Here is a 15,555-nt window from a genome sequence, read left to right as displayed (position 1 = left end):
AAATCACATGATGAGTCAATAGCAGGGAAAAAGTAACAATTTATGGTCACTCTTTCTCTGGCATTCTGAAAGTACTTTTACTTGAATTATCTAATTTTTTTCACATCTCTGTTAGAAAAGACTGTTGTACACATTTGACAAATTCTTAGAATACAGTTTCCAATTTGCTACTATTATTACTACTACCACTACCAATAACAACTCACATTGTTTGTAGTTCATCCTGGTTACCAACCATCTAATACAAATGATCTCCTTCAATCCTCACAACAAAACTGAGAGATAAACAAGGCAAGTATTTTAATTATTACTCCCACTTTATAGATGAGGGGGCTAAGACACAAAAAGGCTAAATGACTTGAAACTACATGCATAGTAAATGGCGGAATAAAAACTCAAATCCCAGTCTTCTAATCTCAAATTCAATGCTTTTTTTCCACGTACACTATGAGATATGTAGGATTTGTATCTTACTATTAGAGATTCATAAAATCACAGATTTTCATTTTCACAGATTTCCAGGGTGGGGGTAAGTTGAATGAATGAACCAATCGCTCAGTCCAACTCACTTAAAATAACTGCCTTAATCAGATGAGAACATCTGTAATGAATACATTGATCAGGCATTAAAATAAGTATGACAAATCCTTAATTAATTGAGCATCTGTGAAAACCATTAGATGAAATGGAATGACCTTACACAGAAAATGTATTGGGACTGGCTGAAGAGATTTGGTCAATTTTCCCAAACCTGTGGGTTTTGTATAAGATAATAAGATGATCAGGCTTAGAGGTAGAAACAATTCTAGTCAAAAAGGATTTAGGGTGGGGGTTGCAGGAGGAGAAAGCCTCTCCTTCACATCCCTTTGATACCTTTGTGAACTTCAAAAGGTTGAATGATTTTGGACTTCTGATGGGTGTCTGAAGAAAGGTATATTAAGGACTCTACCGGGAGCTCAGTGGAATGCCATACCATCCTGAAAGGGAACTTTATGATGAGCCCAAGAAAGGGAGAAAAAAATTACTGGCAAAAGGAGGGATGAGTAACCCCTTTGTCAAGTGTGCTCAGAGATCAAGTGCTGGTTGTAGATTCAGGAAGACTTGAATTCAAATTCAGCCTCAGGCAATGACTAGGCATGTGACCCTGGGTAAGTCACTTAAACTCTGAGTACCTCAGTTTTCTCCTCTGTAAATGGGAGTGATAAGTACACCTGCCTTCCAGGGCTGTTCTGAGGATAAAATGAGACAATATTTTAAAAGCACTTGAGTCACTTTTCTCCTGGACTATATGTATATTTGTGGGAGAGTATGTCCCAGGCTTAGGGGTGGGGAGATGTACTGTATCTCCTTAGTAAATGCTTGTTTCTAAAAGCTAAGTGAGATGGCCCAATTGCTACCAACTATGACAAATCTATGGTCCTGATAATTGATGGAGCTGGAGAGGGCACATCGATAGGGGTTTGTGATATAGTATTAGAACTTTACCCCTCTAGCACTGCTCCACCCACCCCAATGAAACTATCACTTCCTTGTTCCTAAAAGCTATGCCTCACCTCTGAAGGGATTATAGGATAAATCAAAATGCAACCACTTTTGATTAGAAACTTTCTCTCCCCAGTAGCAAAGCCTGAGGGAACAAAATGAGTAGCAGAATAATGAGGAATAAGGGGCAGGGAGGTAGTACTCTATCTACTGATAGAGTGCCAGCCCTGGAGTCAGAAAGGCCTGAGTTCAAATCTAGCCTCAGACACTTACTAGCTGGGTAACCCTGGGCAAGTCACTTAACCCTGTTTGCTTCAGTTTCCCCATCTGTCAAATGAGCTGGAGAAGGAAATGACAAACCCCTCCAGAATCTTTGCAAGAAAACCCCCAAATCAGGTCATTGAAAATTTGGACACAACTAATTGACAAAGCAATAACAAGGAATAGTGGAAGAGAGTTTGAACTGCCAGAGTAACTAGAGGAAAGATTTGTGAAGAGGAAATCCCTCTTAGTTACTTTCCTACCGCCTCCCACCCATCCAATTCAGTATTACTTTTACCTTCCCTATGGACCTTTAGGAATATGATATTTGCCTGTGATCGTTTTTCTAAGAAGACTTTTGAGTATGAGCTTTTCTTGAGAAGGACAACATGGGAAAGATCCTCTTTTGTCATGTTCTGGGTCTATTAAGCTATATTTCCACATTCCATAGATGGTAAAGGGAGGGTTGATAGAGGAACTTTCCTAATCTCACAACCTGTCTCTCTATCCAGTCAAACTGAGGCTAAGAGGCAGCAAGCTGTGGTAGACAGAGAGCCTGCCAAAGAGTAAGAAAGACCTGGATGTTAGCCCTGCCTCTGACACACACAGACTGTGGGCAAGTCACTTAACCCACTTAAGAGCTGCCACAGACAACTCTTTAAGACTGTTGAGATGTTGATCTACATAGGTAGAGGAGAGGTTTCCTCACTGGCAGCTCCTTAACTTGATCAAAATAACTACAACAAAGTAAAAAACCTGAAAAGAAACTGCAATGTTACTGCCAAGACCTTCGTCTCACAGTTACAGAACATGTCAAGAAAATAATACTTGAGTGGGCGAAAGGCCAATTTCTTATTCCCAAGAACATTGCTTTTAAAATAAATCACAACTGGAATGGCTATGTGTTCCCATGATAGACAAAGGTCAAGTTATGACAGACTGCATGCAGAGGTACAAACACACATATAAATGGGTGCCCAAGTGGGAGACCCACCTCCGCCTCCACTGTTATGAATCAGAATGTCATCTTTACGAGGGTGATTACTTTTGGACATAGGATGATGATAATAACAGGTAAGACTTATATGGTACTTAAAGATTTGCAAAGTACTTTATATGTACTTTATTTTGTGATCATATCTCCAGAGCTGAAAGTGACCTTAGGTCCTGAACCTTGTTACTGTTTTATGACGTGAAACTGCAATGGGATGTTATGGCTATTGAGGACCAAGTGAGATAACATATCATAGCACTTCGCAAACCTTAAAATGTTGTATAAAGGTTTTTGTTGTTTTGGAAATCTAACTGCCTAATTTAACAGTGCTGATCATTATGAGTCATATCCGTATACCACAAGTCCCTAGCACCTCATGCCTCCACCTCCAAAATGTTTCCTAGTTGACTGAGATCTGGAGAACCTTTTTGATCTCTTAGACCATGTAGCATCTACCTTCTGATCATTACCTCCTTCCTCTCTCCATTTCTTCCTCTATCATTCCTTCTTTGTGTTCTTTTTACCTTCTTGTCAGTCATTAAACTTTATCCTAGGAAATGTGGTCTTAAGTGACAGTCAAAGTATTATTGAGGAAAAGGGAATGAGGAAGGAGGGACAATGTGGAAGAATTAGAAGGTACCTAGTGATATATAAAGTTGGCTTGAGAGAATTTTAATTTAGACCTTTGGGGATGACATGGATTTCAAAGATCATTTCATTCAAACTTTTATTTTATAGTTAAAGGGGACCTGACTCTATGCCCATTAGGAACTTCTAAACAGGTTATCAGGAAAGTGATATTTTTAAATTTTTTTTTTGTTTTATATAACTTCAATTTCTCTATATAGCCTACTTAGCCCCCTTTCCCAGAGAGCCTTTTCTGATAACAAAACAATTCAGCAAAACCAACTAAAATATCTATCAAATTTGACATTCATGTAGTACAAATCTATTCTCCCATCTTTACAAAGAAGAGAAGGGTTGGGTCATAGTTTCATGGAATCACAAAATCTCAGAGTTGGAAGGGACCCCCAAGTCCATTGAATCCAACGCATAATTAAAGAAGAATTCCCTCTTCAATATTCCAACAAATAGTCATATGGCTTTTGCTTAAAGACCATCAGGAATTACAGGATAATTGAGGTTCGTGGCCTTCAATGGAGAAATTTCCTTATTAGTGATTTCAAATGGTGGGCCTAGTGTTGAATTCTAGCTACACAGAGAAAAAAAGTGGTAATCATACTGTACTTAATCTTCTCTTCCTCCCAGCCAGTATCACTATGTCAGTCAAAGATTGACTAAATATGGTTTAGAAGTTTTCAGTTCCATCTCTTAAACCTGGTGGCCACCAGAACCACCAGACTGGAGTCACTGGCCCCATGCATTATAGACATCATAGGGAAGAACAGATAGCAAATGCTTTTAGTCCCAAAGTGTGCTTCCCATATCTACAGATCACAGAATGGTATTTGGAGTTTTATTTCCTCTGAAGGGAAAGCTAGAATTTAGTTCATCACTACTAGGTCACTTTGAATCCTAGAATTTCAAAGCTGGAAGAGATGTGATATAGCCTTGTGTTCCTAAATTTTTGTTCTGTGGATCCCTGGTGTCTCATGAAGCTATCCAAGGGATACTGATCACTCACTGTGATGGCAAACAAACACACACAACAAAACCATTCACTTTTCTTTCAATTGGGCCCACTGTTTCTGTTCCTGTGACACGGGCAACCAGAATCACATTCACACAACTTGAGTTGAAAGGACCTTGGCAGCCACCTACCTCAACCTGAGAATGAAGGAATCTGGAGAATCCAGAGACTGGTTGAAATGTATGTTGTACTTCTATTTCATTGTTGGTCTGCCTCAATAGAGAACATATAAAATAACCAGTGTCTATTTATTATAGGATTCTACATTTGCAACTGGAAGGGACCTTGGAAGATTTCTGGTGCAGTTCCTTCACTTTGAAGCTGAGGAAACTGAGGCCCAGAGGAAAGAGGTGAGTTGACCAAAGGTATATAGGTATTAAGTAGCCAAGCTGAAGAAATTCAATCAGGTCTCATATGTAGTTCCAAGTTCAGTACCATCTCCATTGTGCCATGCTGCTTTAGGTGACTTATCCACAGCACACAGCTAACACAAGATAGCATTAAACATGGCCCACCCCATAAAGAAGGTCTTTGGTTGATAGGCACTATATCACCAAAAGTTAGGCAAAAAGTCCTCAAGGTTAATCTTCAGATATTTCTTCCAGATGAAAGTGGGTCTGAGTTGTAAGGAAGGACTCCCATGTGGCAAGGCACTGTTCACAGTAGCTGATATTCTTCTCAGCCATATCTGTAAATGCCAATTTGATATATTATTTTGATGTTTTGTTTCCATCTGTCCCAGCCAGCTTTCAGAGCATTATTAGCACATTTCACCTTATCTTCTAGTTTTCCAGTCTCTTCTGTAAGCAACTTCTTTTCGGTCTTTTTGTAGGTCAAAGCTTCGACTCTCGAAACTAGCTCTGCTTGAATTTAGTCTCTTCTTTTCATAACCCCTGTTAAAATTTCACTTTAAAGAACATATTCACGTACAATGCAAAGCAGTGTCTTCTTTCAATGGCCTTACAATACTTATCAGTGCAGCTGGCCACACCTTTAAGGAAGTCAACCAGATCCTCTTCTGATATACCACCAGGGGTAGATTGGTCTATATTCCTTCATTCCTTCAAAATAGTCCTTTTCTTCCTCGTAAATTCTCTGAGATATTTTGTCTATTAAGTTTATCTCCTGGCTAAATGTTCCTATGTAATCATTCATTTCAGTGAATTTATCTGGGTGTTTTTTTAACTTTTTTCACTGAGGATACTACAGTTCTGATTGTCTTCCCCATCATATTAAGCAATCCATGACCTTGTTTCTTGTAAGAAGAGAGTTTCCAGGCTTGTGCAGTAAGAAAAACTTAGAAGTCTTCATTAAAAGTTAAAGTTGGGTGATCAGCAATTCAATTTGAGAATTTATGCAGTGCCTTTCTTCGAGTCTCAATGATGTTATCATTAAACCATTCCACCATGCCTTTCTTTACTAATTTTTCTAGCCAAGGAGGAATAATGAGGATGGAATGTACTTCTTCCTTTAGCCAAAGAAAATCTTGATAATGTCCTCGAACCTCAAATTCACTAGAATCAAATTCATCCTGAGATATCTTAGTTGTAACTCTGTAGGTGGTGAAAGTTTCAATTGTAGTAATTTGGCTTTTGGGATCATCAACTTGTAATGAAAAGGTCCTTCAAGTCTAGCTCATCTTCAAACTTGTTTTGGTTTATCATGGATAAAGGGGATGTTGGCATCACAGAACTAAAACAGTTCATGTCCATCAGGGAGGCATCCTTGCTGAAGACTTCCATGTCATCCTCCTCCTCATCTAGGTCCGGCATCTTAAGCTGCAGTTTGACTACAGCCTCCCAGACACCACAGGGGCTATTCCCAGTGCTGCTGTCTGCCCCGTGACTGCTCTGCCTGGGAGAACCAGGGAAAAGGGCTGTGGTTCCCAGCTCTCACCGTCCATCCCATCTGTGTGTATCATAACTTTTGTTTTTATGAGATGTAATAATGAGCCTTTTTCATAAGTCTTTGATCTTCCATTGATCCTAAAATTCCCCAAGAGCAAGAAATTCATCTATTCATTGTCATTAATGACAAAATAGTACAATATAGTTATGACAGAGAACTGATCTTAGTCAAGGAGAACTGGGGCCTGGATAAATCATTCAATCTCTCGGTGTGCTAGTAACTAACACTAGTAGACAGATTATATATCTGCGTTGGTGGAAGAAATTTCCTTGCCCCCAATGACAACAAAAATCACAGGTCTATACAACAATAACAAAAAAATGGCAACAAGATAAGACACGATTTGCAATATTAGAATAATGTCAACAATACCAGAAATAATAATGGTCTTTTACATTTTACAATGATTTTCTTTATTACTCTCTTAAAGGAGACTTTTGATAAATGTTGACTGACCCAAAGGCTACTTTGCCCTGCAGTAAATTCTACAGAAATAAATTGCTAAATCAAAGTGTAGCCCATCCTGCTGAGTAGAGTTCAATTACACAGCTGCTAATCAGGCAGCTGCTCAAAAGTGTAAACAGGGCCACCAAGAAATAGCCATGTCTGCATAACCCCATCTGTCTGTTTTTAACAAGATAAGCAAAGTCAGCTAACCCTCAGGCATGTCACAACCTCAGGAGCCATCTGAGGCTAGTTTCCTAAAAGGAGATGCTAAAGGCCCATTCCCAATGTGCAATTTCTTGACATGCATATAAAACACTATGAAACTCTGAAAGAACTAAATGTATTTGGCTTCTTGTGGAGAATGCCAATTGCTTGATGGAGAATATAAATTCTAGAATGTAAATTCTAAAATCTACCAGTTCTTTTTTTTACAAGTAATACAGTTATAAAAGTGACCTCTGATCTCTGGAATTTCACCACCTGAAAGGTAGGACAGTGCAAATTTGCACTATTCTTTGAGTCCAGGACAATCCCAAGAGAGATTAAAGAAAAGGATCTGTATGTATAAGAATATTTTAGCAGCTCTTTTTGTGGTAGCCACCCAAACTAGAAACTGAGGGAGTCCCCATCTATTGAAGAATGACTGAACAAATTGTGGTTTGTGAATAGAATGAAATATTGCTGTAATATAAGAAATGATGAAATGGATAGTTTCAGAGGAAATAGGGAGACCTTTATTAATTGATGGAGAGTGAAGAGAGCAGAACGAGGAGAACAATTTATACTATAAACCACATCATGAGCAAAAGAACTTTGAAAGACTTTAGAACTCTGAATAGCGCAACGACAAACAAGTCAGGAGGACTGAATATGAAACATAGCACTCGTTCCTGTCTGAAAGGTAATGTACTTAGGATGTGGAATGAGAAATATATTTTTGAACATGGCCTGTGGAGTAATTTGTTTGACTGGATTATATATGTATGTTATGAGGGCTTTCATTCTCTTTTTTTATTATTTGAGGAGAAGCAATGAGAAGGAGAGATAATAAATGTTTGCAGAAATAAGTAAGTCAATAAAAAAATAAAAACAAAATAGGCTTTTAAAAATGTCTAGGAGAAGCCTCTGTCAGTACGTTGGTTGGTCTTTACGAGTGAAGAGGCAGCCTGTGTATACTTAGATAATTTGGTGTTCAAAGTTATTTCAGACTAAATGATGACAGCATCCTCCCAGAAGCAACCTATACTAATAACAACAACAAGTATTTATTTTTAGTACTCTACATACATTTCCATCCTAGGAAATGTATATGTAAAGCTTTAAATATCCCTTCCCCCAAATTCACATGGCAATATTTAAAATGGAAACTTTGCCACCCAGTCATTTATGTACAGTCTGGAATTTTGGGTCCTTTAAAAGGAAAATTGTGACTAACAGATCAAATATAAGGAGGGTTTTTTGTTTTGGGTTTTTTTTATAGGACCTCAATTGTTAATTTTTTTAAAAGTAGATGCTCCTTTTAAAGCACTGATGTTTAAAATGCATGTGAAACAGCAACCAGATCACAGGTCTAATTTTTTTCAAAGATTTATCTTAATGAGGCCTTGTATCATATTAGCTAGCATCATATTGTGCTTTTGCTTTACATGAAACATCTTATTTGATCCTTACAACAACCCTGTGAGGGAAGTATGGTTATTGTCTCAATTTAACAGATGAGAAAACTAAATCTGAAAGAAACTAAATGATTTAACATGGGCCATATAGCGAAGTGTCTGAAGAAGGATTTGAACTCATCTTCCTGATTCCAAGTTCAACACTCTATCCACCGAGAAACCTAGCTACCTAAAAGAGAGATAGAATACAGGGAGTTATAATGTTCTTATGAAATTTTAACCTCTTTCAAATCCAAATAGTTAAGTTCAATGATTAATTATCAGGATTGTCAGTCTTATTACCAATTTCAGGTTCTCTTCAGGTCCACTTGGCTTAAGGTTGGTTCTACATGTGTAAAGACATGAGGAAGTGGAGAATTTTGTCAGTATTAGGAGGAAGTATATTAGAAAAACAAAAACAAAAAATAAGGTCCTATCTGCAGGGTCTAACTTGGGACTTAGGAATTGGGTGCAGAACAGGCACTTTAAATGATCTGAACCCAAGTGGACTGAGGGCAGGCAGAGAGATGGTTTGGTCATGGACTCCTTTCCCAGAAAAACAATCTTCATTATATGTACATTAATCAACTTGTTTACATGTTTTTATCCCCTCTACTACACTACAAAATGGCAGGGAATCCTTCATATCCCTCTTTGTATCTCCCCTCACACCTAGGACAGTGCTTCTGATGCTGTACTAAGTGCTTAATAAATGTTTACTAAATTGAATTAAGCATATTCTACAAGAGCATTTAAAAAGAAATTAGACATTAATTTAAAGCAAGAACTAAAGACAAGGATATTGTGAGATGTCCTGATTATTATTTTCCCATGTCTTCTTATCTTCTTAGCATCATTGGCATTGACCTTAATCTAATGTTCTTTACCTCTTCCTATCTGAAGCCTCTGGTGATGATTTTTCTTTTTCTGTTTTTGCAAGATAGTTGTTTTCAGATATACTCCTCCACTGCCACTGAGAGGCTTCCCTTGTAGTAAAGGGAAACAGTTAAGCAAAACCAGCTGACACAAGTCACATCTGAGAGTGTGCTAACCATTCCATATGCTTAGTCTCCCACGTTTCCAGGAAAAGGAGGAAGGTATAGTTCCTCGTCTTTTCTCTAGGGGCAAATATTGGAATTGGTCATTATAGATATGTGGTATTTGGCTTCCTTTTAGTTGTGAGATATATATGTATATTGTATATACATATATACACACATCTACATACATGCATGCACATATGTATGCATATTTATATGCATTTCTATATATATACATGTGTATATATCATATCTATAAATCACACATGATATATATCAAATATATAAATTATATGATATGCATATATCTATAGAATTCATCTATGATATATCATACATTATACTATATATTATCACATGTGCTATGTGTATCATACTGTATGTGTATACAATTGGGCATATATATATAATATACCATTTATGTACATATGTATGGTTCATATGCATATGTGCATTTACATATAACTGTGTTTATATCCATATACATAACACAGGCAGCTAGGTGGTACAGTGGATAGAATGCTGGGTCTGGAGTCAGGAGGTCTCATCTTCCTGAGTTCAAATCTGGCCTCAGACACTTATTAGCTATGTGACTCTGGGCCAGTCATTTAACCTTGTTTGCCTCAGTTTCCTAATCTATAAAATGAACTGGAAAAAGAAATGTCAAACCATTCCAGAATCTTTGCCAAGAAAACCCCAAATGGGGATGTAGAGTCAGACATGATGGGAATGACTGAATAACAACAAATACACATACATACATAATGTGTGTGTGTGTGTGTATACATACACACATATTTACATGTATACATATACACATACACACAATTACATAAATTTTCCTGGTTCTGTTTGCTTTATTTTGATTCAGTTCACATAAGTTTTGCCATGTTTCTCTCAATTGCACTGAATTTTAAAAAGTCAAGGAACCACAGAATGGATTCCTTTAAGTGCTGCAGCCTTTTCATTAGCTGAATTACTGTGCTTGCATAATCTAAGTTCCATGGAGATAAAAATTGTTTTTGATGGAAATTTTCTGTGTCAGCTTTCTGCTTGCCTATATGATGTCAATTGAAGACTGAATGACAAAAAATATAAGGCATCTGAAAAGTCCTTCCGGTTCTTAAGGTGTGTTCATTCAATTTGGGGAGTATGAATCTTCTCTTCTGCTGTGTGCCTTCAGGTCAAGTTATTTTGCACACAGTGGGAGTTGTTTGCTTCTCTTTGTTCCTGCTAAGGGCTGATCCTAGGCAACCAGATTGATTTTCTACTTACAGAAATTTCACTTTGACATAGATGTGTCCTTAAGGAACATCTACTCTTTTGAAAAATCGCATTGTTTTTGAACATGCATACTAGAAGATACCAACCCTATACTTAACCCTCTACAGAACCAAAATGGCAATGTACTGAAATGTGTACAGGCAAGAAAGACATAGTGGAGCAGGAAAAGACAAAAGAGATAACCACATCTGAGAAGCAAAAAACCTGAAGGGGTTTTCTGAAACTTTAAAGTAAAAAATGAAAGGAAGCACTTCTTTACACAACATTAGAAAAAAAAAATTAGATAGTCTTTAGCCCAAGATGTTGAATAAACCAAATAATTTAAATGGGCTCAAATAAGTGTTTACAAGAATTAACTAGTAATATATGCATAATCACATATAGAATTATTCGCTAATAGCCTACTCAGATGTCTTATTGAAGTATCTAGGTGATTTTAAATTCTCAAACTCTGTCAGAAGACTATTTGGTTCCAGCAGATCCTCCTAAAGCTGTAAAGTTTCTTAAGCAAGGATGTAACAAGATCATTCCTGAGCTTTAAAAATATCAATCTTGCAATTTGAGTGGATGATGGATTGGACTGGGGAGATATAGAAACACAGAGACCTGTTAGGAGGTTGCTCTAAGAGTTTAGGGAAAATGGTATGCAGAGTTAAAATTGAGTTTATAGCTATGTGAGTAGAGAGAAGGAAAGGATGTGAGAGATATAGAGGTAAAATTGATAAGACTTGGCAGTTGAGGGATATGGGAGCTGAAGCAATGAGAAGGGAGGAAGGGACATGTTTAGTGGTGAAGAGAATGAGTTCTATTTGAGATGTCTATGAGGTATCTAGGTGAAGATGTCCAGCAGGTAGCTGGAGATATGGGACTAAAACTCAGAAAAAAAGATGAGGGTTGGAGTTTTAGATTTGGGAGCCATCTGGACAGATGGTAGTTGAAACCAAGGGATCTACTGAGTTCTCTAAGAGAGAGCATAGAGAGAAGCAGGCCCAAGATAGAGCCATAGGATACATTTGCATGTAGATAGTGATTCTACAAATATGATTTAGTAGCCAGATAGGTAGAAGGACAATGCATAATGAGCAGCACCAGAAAAATTCAGGGAAGGAAGAGGCTATCCAGAAGAGGGTAGCTAATGCTGTCAAGTACTGTAAAGAGGTCAAGAAAGATAAGGACTGAATTTTTTTTAATTGGATTAAACAGTTAAGTGGGACAGCTAGGTAGTGCAGTAGATAGTTCTGGGCCTGGAGCCAGGAAGACTCATTTCTGTGAGTTCAAATCTACCCTCAGATACTTACTAGTTATGTTATCTTGGGAAAGTCACTTAACTCTATTTGTCTCAGTTTCTTCATCTGTAAAATGAGCTGGAGAAGGAAACAGCAAACCACTCCACTATCTTTGCCAAGAAAACCCCCTGGCAGCAGCTCAGTCACACGGTGAGTAGAGCACCGGCCCTGGAGTCAGGAGAACTTGAGTTCAAATCCAGCCTCAGACATTTGGCACACTTACTAGCTGTGCAACCGTGGGCAAGTCACCTAACCCCAATTGCTCTGCCTTCCCTCCTCCACAAAAAAAAGAAAGAAAAGAAAAGAAAACCCCATGAGGAGTTGGACACAACTGAAAAACAATTCAACAGCAATGACCAATTAAGAGATCACAAATAACCCAGATGAGAACAGTGTTAGTTGAATTTGGGGGTCAGAGATAGAATTGTAAAGGGTGAAGAAGTGAGTGTAGGGGCAAGAAAATGAGGCCATAAGTGTAGAGCTTTTGCTAAGAGTTTAGCCAAGAAAAAGGAGAAATTACATTGGAAAACAGCTTCAGTGGATGGCAGGGTGGAGCTGTTTATGTTTGCATCTAGATCCGTGCATGTTGGTGGGCAGGATGAAGGGATCCATTATCCGAATATCTGATAGAGCGTTTCCCAGTTAAAGACAGAACGAATACTAAATTCTTAACTTAGGACAATTTCATTCTTCAAATGGTGAAGGAAGTGAAAAGAGAACTGATGTTCCGGACCTAGTTCTCTCCAATAAGGAGGAAGTAGTTGAAGAAGAAGAAGTAGAACTAATGGGATTTTCAGGAAGAAGTGACCACATCTCAAATTTCTTGATAGATAATAAAGGGAAGACCAACCACAGTTCGATGCATATGCTATATTTAGGAGGAGTGAATTTTTAGAAGTTCAGAGAAAGGTTATATAGACAGTTCTGGTCAACGATTGTATAGGGGAGTTTGACTGTAGAAAGATGACAAGTTTTCAAGAACAAAATTTTGATGTCGCAACCACGTTTTATTCAAATAAGAATAAAAAGGGAGAGGCTGCCTAAAGAAACCGTTGTAGGGGCAGCTAGGTGGCACAGTTAGTAGAACACTGCCCCTGGAGTCAGGAGGACCTGAGTTCAAATCCGGCCTCAGACCCTGATACACTTACTAGTGGTGTGACCTTGGGCAAGTCACTTAACCCCAATTGACCTGCCTTCCCCCCTAAAAAAAAAAACACTTGTAGATAAACAGGCATCTCCAGCTGAGAGGAAGCATGAAATAGAACACAGGACCTGAAGACCTGGGTTCAAATACTGTTTCAGACATTTACTGTGTGACCCTGGGCATTTAACCCCTTGGGGCATTAATTTCCTCATTTGTAAAATGAAGAGGTTTTTTTCCAGCTCCGAATCTATGATCCTATTAGCTCTTCAGTCACCTTGAATCTCTTTTAAAAAGATGTGTAAAGTAGGTAAGAACAAAAGAAGGTAACTGAAAATAAACAATAAAAAGTTATTTTTATTATTAAGAATAATGTCAGGAACAATGCAGCCCAAAAGGAGACAAGGCCGTGATAAAATAGGAGAGCTTTTTGTTTGTTGCTAAAAGATCAAAAATTGGAAACAATTTCTAGTCAGGGTACATAGAATTACAAGAAAAGAAAGAACTACATTCATTCGCACTTACCAATAATGTATAGGGATAATGTTTAGACTTGGAAAAATAGAATAGAATTGGATAAGATGGAATAAAAACCCAAGATAGGTGAAAAATAGATGATAGGGCGTTTCTTTTCAGAAAGTGTTTGTCATCAGGAATAGAAAAATGATGTCACAGGATACCATAAGAATTTGTGAACATGTTTGCAAAGCCATTCTCAATGGTTTCTGAAAGAAGATAGTGCAAGATTAGAGGTAAGTGAATGTAGTCCTGATTTTCTCAAAGGGGAAAAAGATGAATTCTTCCTGCTCTAGCTCGGTGACTTTGACTTCACTTCCTGACAAAATTATAGAAGGAAGACATTAATGAATAGAAGATTTGAGAGCTTTTAGAATAGATATAGTCTACTTTGTCAATATCTCTCCTGAAATATGGGAAGTGTTGAACACTTAGAGCTAACACAGGTTCATCAAGAACAAATCATGCTAGACTAAACTAATTTCCTTTTTATTATAGGTTATTAAATCAGAGGAATATTATAGATTTAGTATGCCTGGATTTTAACAAGGCATTTGACAAGGGTAGTTGTGCGGTCAAGATGGAGAGAGATGATCTAAAGGATGATACAGTCTAAGTGGACTCAAGACTGATAGATTCATCAGTTATACAGTAGGTATGTTGTAGAAAGAATTCTTATTTGGGTTTAAATTGCACTAGTTGGCCTCTGGTGGTCCTTCCATCCTGTGAGTCTTTATTATTTTTCTTTGAGTAGATAAAGTCAAAAGGAGACAGAATGCAAAGAAAAATGAGCTTCCAGCAATGTTATGACAGTGAATTACATTTAGTGTAAAATTAATTAATATTGTTTGAAGATAATTTTTATCTAAAACATTTCCATATTAGAAAGAAAGAAAGTTAAAAATAGCATGTTTCAGTCTGTATTCAAACAATATCAGTCCTTTCTCTGGAGATGGATAGTATGCTTCATCAGTCCTTTGGGATTATCATGGATTGTACTCCTGAGAATAGCTAAGTCATGCACAATTCTTCACCTAACAATATTGCTGTTACCGTGTACAACGCTCTCCTGGTTCTGCTCACTTTACTATGCATCAGTTCATGTGAGTCTTTCCAGGTTTTTCTGAAATCATCCTGCTTGTCATTTCTTACAGCACAATAATGTTCCATCACTGTTATATTCTATAGCTTGTTTAGCCATTCCCCAATTGATGGGCATCCCTTTGATTTCCAGTTCTTGGCTACCACAAAAAGACCTGCTATAAATATTAGAGAAATGTTTTTAATTTTTAATTAGAGTGTTACTTGATCAATTGTTTATAACAAGCTATAAATTAAGGCACAGGAAAGAATGTGGTAGAGTAGAGGAAAATGGCTTTCTTTACCTTTAGCTACTCTATGATTGCTAAGTAGCCAAATAGAAGGTCATTTATCTTTTATCTCAATGATGTAGTCAGCAAGTGCATGCTTTAGAGATACTTCAGTGGACCATTTCTTATTTCTCCCCTTTTTTTGTCTCCCAAGAATATGTTCCCAAACATATTAACATTATAAATGTCATTCTAGGATGAACTAAGGGCCCAATCAATTTTTCTTATCTCTGACAGTCACATCAAGAGCATATGATAGGATAATATAGTTACTTTCCATTATGTCAAATTTATAAGTTTAAAACACATACTCCAAACAATCTTATACATCATTATCAAGAAAATTATCTAAACTTCTTAAAAGTAAGTTAATAAGCTCCATGCTGACTAAAAATTATGTCTGTGCTAACCTATCACTTCCTAGCTTCAAGGGGTGCCCTCTCTATTCTCATCTTCCTTCGCCTTGGTACATTTCAGCACTTCTCCCTTCCCCAAGTTTTGAGATTTCAGACTGAAGCAT

At 37.4% G+C, this 15,555-nt stretch overlaps 1 protein-coding gene and 1 pseudogene across 1 annotated transcript in view; both read right to left on the bottom strand.

The window, feature by feature from the left end:
* TRPC6 (transient receptor potential cation channel subfamily C member 6) overlaps positions 1-15,555 on the bottom strand; it is a 179,731-nt gene that overhangs the window by 49,593 nt on the left and 114,583 nt on the right. The gene's annotated exons all lie outside the window — the stretch shown is intronic.
* On the bottom strand, positions 4,970-6,166 carry LOC118837983 (annotated as a pseudogene).

Source organism: Trichosurus vulpecula, chromosome 2 (genome assembly GCF_011100635.1).
Source record: "Trichosurus vulpecula isolate mTriVul1 chromosome 2, mTriVul1.pri, whole genome shotgun sequence".
Classification (NCBI taxonomy): Eukaryota; Metazoa; Chordata; class Mammalia; order Diprotodontia; family Phalangeridae; genus Trichosurus; species Trichosurus vulpecula.
This window is presented reverse-complemented; position numbering and strand designations above follow the sequence as displayed.